The 5,352-nt window shown below is 50.8% G+C and overlaps 1 gene segment (V, D, J or C); it reads right to left on the bottom strand.

Moving 5' to 3' along the window:
* Positions 1-2,936: 2,936 nt before the first annotated feature.
* LOC309814586 (immunoglobulin lambda variable 4-3-like) lies at positions 2,937-5,090 on the bottom strand. The segment is given in 3 exons: positions 5,044-5,090; positions 4,589-4,930; positions 2,937-2,997 (listed from the first exon to the last, which is right to left on the bottom strand).
* Positions 5,091-5,352: the final 262 nt, after the last annotated feature.

Genomic DNA, 5,352 nt, shown 5'->3' with positions numbered 1-5,352 from the left:
GAGGGAGTGACAATACCAAGGTCACTTGGGGGCTAGAGAGAAGAGAGATGTCTTAATCCCTAAATAATAGCCTCTTCTGAGTGTTCTAGAACCAGACTGGGCCAGGAGGGGGCTGTGGGAAATTCTCAGCCTGAATTGTAGATTCTTCCTGTCAGTTCTCCTCACTGCCCCTTGGGGCGCTGCTGCACCTCCCCTGGGGCCGTCTGACACCTGGGAGGCTGACAATGCCCTGCTCCCTGTGGGGCTGAACAGAAAGCCCAAGGACAACACACTCCAGATTCAAAGCAACGAGAGCAGCCTTTTCATGATCTCTCCTCTGGAGGAATCCTGGAATTACTGCTTAGGTCTTAGGGATTCGGTGCATAAAATATCATCTGTTGCTGGTTCATGGTCCATTAGTGTGACAAGTTAATTGTACATTTAATAATCTGTAATTGTCAATACTTTTTGAATGTAATTTTTTCCCATGTGGTTTCCATCCTCCAAATTAGACATCCACCCTCATGCAAAACAGGAGTGCACTTGGAGGAAACTTTTGGCTTTTCTTTTTAAAAAATATCCACAGGTGACATTTTAATATTTCTAATGTGGACATTTCCCCTGGAGAATCTAGAATTCTGTGTGAAGCAGGAGATCTATGTGCCATTGTTCAGGTCATCACATGTTTGTTTAAGCATTCTCCAGGGAAATGGTCTTTGGGTGTAAATTCACTGTTTTCCAAGGTCACCCAGAAATTTCCTCATTGTACGTCTACGAGTTTGGACACTGGCTTTTTTTGTGAGGAAAGCCATGCATTGTAGGATGTCAAGGTTTTATTTCTTTACAAGAAGGAGAAACATATCCAGCCATCTGATGGGTCAATAGCTGTGCAAAAATCAACCCAGTTCCTCCCTGGATCCTGTTTCAGTTGAAGACTAAGGCTTTGGTATAACAGGGGTGTCTACTGTGAAATTGGGGCCCTACTTTGAAACAGATGTTCTCGGTGGTCCCCATCACTTTCAACACCTACTCATAGGACAGCATGATAGTGGTGACAGTTTTCAGTCATCACTTTGGATAGAGAAATCATTTTTTGCCAGTTTCTTTCACAAACATTCTCACCGTAGCTTATTGGTCTCCAATGCACCTTTTTATAAAAATTCAAGGACAATCAGATCTAACTGGGGATTTTGAAGAGCACATTGTGGATTTAGGTGGGAAAACAGAGACTTGCGGGTGTATATATAACCTCCTCGGGACCCTGATGTGCATGTTGGGAACAGCTGGCCAACTTAGATCGGGTTCCCTGGAAGCCGATTCTGAGATGTTAAGTGCATGTCCTGGAAATCTGGAAGGAGATGAGGAGGGGAGACTGGGCAGAGGAGAGGGGACCCGGGATTTGATCACACAAATGAGGACTCAGGGTTCTGCAGGAAAGTTAAAGCTGGCCCGTTCGGGTCACCCTAAACTGAATCAGAGCCTGGGGATGGTGGCCTCAGGCATCATTCACCTGACTCTCTCTGACCAGCGGGCTAAACCGGAGTGGGGGGCAGTTTTCTGCACCAACAGCATTTCCCAGTGAGGGCACCGCTGTGAGTTGTCACAGGCTCCCAGCAGTCGTGGATGAGTAGACGAGACCAGAAGAGAGAAGGAGGTAGATGCCAAAATGCCCACTGCTCTGGTGTGTTCCATTCAGAATCCCAGCTGCCATGGGAGCCTGGGGCTTCAGCATCAGATGGGATGGGGCATTCTGTGGTCAAATCCCAGACAGTTGGGCCAAGAGGGGCCAGGTGACCACGATATGGAAATGTGGGGAAAACTATCACGGGAGGGAAGTGTCCCTCTGTCTGTCCTTCCATACAGGGCCTCTGTCCTAAGTTTCCGACCTGGCCAGACAGCACTAAGACAGCACTAAGACAGCCTGGTCCTGCCAGCCCATAATCCACTACTGAGCCCCCTGGGCAGAGCCTGCCTGGAGGGCTGGGAGGAGATGCAGCCTGGGGGGCTCAGATCTTGAGGAACCAGGCCACACCTGTCACTGTTTTGTTCATAGTCCTCCTGGGGCTGGAGGAGAGTGTGAGCCAGACAGGGAGGGGGTTTGTGTCTCACTTCCCCGTCTGCCTGTGTCACTGTGAAGATTACCACTGCTGTCAGCTGACCCACAGTAATAGTCAACCTCGTCCTCGGCCTGGGCTCTGCTGATGGTCAGGGTGGCTGTGTTGCCTGATTTGGAGCCAGAGAATCGGTCAGGGATCCCTGAGGCCAGGTTGCTATCATAATAAATGACCAACACAGGGGCCTGGCCTGGCTTCTGCTGGTACCAGCTAGCAAAATAGCTTCCTAAGTTGTCTCCCTGGCAGGTGATCCTGGCCGTCTGTCCCAAGGACACGGACGCCGCAGGTGGCTGAGTCCACTGAGAAGAGGCCACAGAACCTGCAAGAGAGGAGAGGAGAGTGAGGGTGAGGAAGAGGGTCTCATCCCCATTGCCTCAAGCCCCCTGTAGCAGCTCCTGTGCTGAGCTGAAGTTCTGGACCAGGCTGAGCTCTGGTCACTTTTCGGGCTGAGCCTGGGGACAGCACCTGTGCAGAGAGTGAGGAGGGGGAGCAGGAGAGGGGTCCAGGCCATGGTGGAGACGCCCCGAGCTCTGCCTCTGAGCTCACAGCTGGGGTGGGGCCTCTGGGCCTCTCTTATCCTCAGAAGGGGTGGCCTCATGCAAATCTCCTTCCTGCCACCTTTGGCCTTGTGACCGGCTCCCTGCTGAGCAGAGAACAGCTGGGATCCAAGGAGGAGTTCAAGTGGGACCTGAGGTCCAGGCCTGAGCCCAGGTCCCCAGAACTCTTTCTGGTGCTGAGTGAGAAAGGCTGCCCCTGCCCCAGCATGTTCACACACCTCTCAGTCTGCTCCTGGGCTCCCCCCTGGGCCTTGGGGACACACAGGCGTCATCTCCGGGGATGAGGTTATCGTGTGGTGGGCTGGACATTGCTGTAAGCTGGCACTGCGGGGACCACGGTCATGCTGCTGCGAGAGCCCAGAATTCCAGCAGCAGATACAGGGACACTGGTCATGCACCTCTGGCAGAGTTTTTATTAAATTTCTTTAAAGTTTTTTTATTTTTATTTTTCAAAGTATAGTTGATTTACAATGTTGTTTTAGTTTCAGGTGCACAGCAAAGTGTTTCAAATCAACATATATATTCTTTTTCATTTTATGTTTAAAATAAAAAAGAAAAATGTCTTCCTTATCTAGACCTAGGCAAGAATTCTTGGACTTGACAATACATGCATGATTTGTAAGAGGAAGAAGATAAATTGAAATGTATTCAAATGAAAAGCATTTGTTCTATAAAAGTCCTTTTATGGATTTGAAAAATCCAGTAAAGTGGGAGAAAATACTTTCCACTCACATATGTATATACATTAAAAAATGTGTCAAAACTAATCAATAAACAAAACAACTAAAATGCAAGTGGAATTTGGGAAATGATGTGAACAGACATTTTTTTCGGGAATGTACAGATGTCCGATGAGCACACGGGAAGATGGTCCCCGTGAGTCGTTAGGGGAATGTCAGTCACACCCTAAAGAGTCGCCACTACACACCAGTCAGAATGGAGCCGATGGGCTAAAGTAAAAAACAGTGGCAAAACCAATGCTGGCTGTGCAGCAGAGGGACCGGTCGCTAAGGTGTTGCTGGTAGGAATATAAAGTGGTACAGCCACCCTAGAAAACAGCTTTGCAGCTACTATAAAACTAAACATGCAATTATGTACAATCTAGGAATTGTACCCTTGGGATTTTATTTCAGAGAAATGAAGACTAATGCTCCCATAAACACCTACACGCAAGTGTTCCCAGCTCCTGTCTTAGTCAGCTCAGGCAGCCATGGAAAAATACCACCCACATGTTGCTTAAACACCACAAATTTATTTTCCATGCTTCTGGAGGTCAGAACTCCATGATCGAGATGCCCTAATATTGTTTTCAGTGCAAGCTCTCCCCCGGCTCCTTGAAGGCACTTTCTGGCTCTGTCCTTAGATGGTCTGTCTCAGTGGCTCACTCGGGGTTGGGGGTGTGTTTCTGGTCTCTTCTTATAAGGTCACTAATCCTATGTCCACAGGTGCGGACCAACCTGGGAGGAGATACCGTCCTCCACCCTGTTCATCAGTCCCTTTCACAGACAGGATGACAGTGTTCTCACCCAGACCCTGACCCTATTATGACCTTGACCAGAGAGATGCCCTCGAATGGGTGTCCATCTCTCTCTGATCGAGTCCATAGGGGCAGACCCCTCCCTGGTGGCTCGCCATCTAAGCACAGCCGGGTATGGTCTCATCGTCTTCCCTTTTCCATCCTTGTCCTCACATCCTGCCGTGTGTCCCTCTGTGTGTCCGTCAGAGGCTCCTGCTGTGTTCACTTCTTAGCAGCACAGGCCCTAGGGCGTGTGCATGTGGTGGGACCTGCATGGGGGTAGATTTAATCGGGGGGAGGTTGGGGGTGAGGGGTTTACAAGGGGAAGATTCAAAGGTCAGGACTCCGGGGAGAGACAAGGAACAGCTCACCCTGGTGCTGTGGGATGGAGGGCACGGGAGGGAGGTTTTGGCCTCACTAACCCTTTGTCTCGGTCACTGTGGTATCCATATTGGCCATCAGTTTTGTAGCTGACACCACAGATATACTCAGTCTCGTCCTCAGACTGGATGTTGGCGATGGTCAGGTAGCGGTCAGCCCCAGAGCTGGAGCCTGAGAAGCGGTCGGGGATCCCATCCCCCTTGGTGACACTTCCGTCACTGGTCAGCTTCATCAGATACCTAGGGGCCTGCCCTACTCTCTGTTGATACCAGTAAATGAAGTACGTGCTGTGCTCGCTGCTAGGGTGCAGGTGACCTTGGCCAAGCCTCCCAGGGAAGAAGATGCAGACGGGGTCTGGGTCAGCACAGGCACAGCACAGAGACCTGCAGACAGAAATGCAAATGTTGGCTGACGGCACTGACACTGGGCAGGTAACCCTGAGGACTGTGCTGGAGGGAGGGGCTGGGAGGCCCCCGAGTCCCTGGGCCACTCTAACCTGTGTTGAACCAGGAGGAACAGGAGGTAGAAGGGCACCCAGGTCATGGTGGGAGGTCCTTCTGCGAGCTCTGCACCGAGGCTGCCCAGCTGGACTGGCCTCTCCAAGTCTCTGTCTTATCCTCTACCCTTGCAGCTCGAAAAGGGAGGAGCAGTGAATGCAAATCTACTCCTCCCTCCTCATCCTGTGTCTCAGCTCCTGGCTGAGCCCTGAGCCCAGGGCCCTCAGGCTGGGGACTCCCTGGGGTCAGAAGAAGGGCCACGTGTGGGTTTCAGAGAGAGATTTACTCTCCTCAAGAGAAGTGCCTTC

This window comes from Mesoplodon mirus, assembly GCF_964341445.2.
Source record: "Mesoplodon mirus genome assembly, chromosome: 13".
Taxonomy (NCBI): Eukaryota; Metazoa; Chordata; class Mammalia; order Artiodactyla; family Ziphiidae; genus Mesoplodon; species Mesoplodon mirus.
This window is presented reverse-complemented; position numbering and strand designations above follow the sequence as displayed.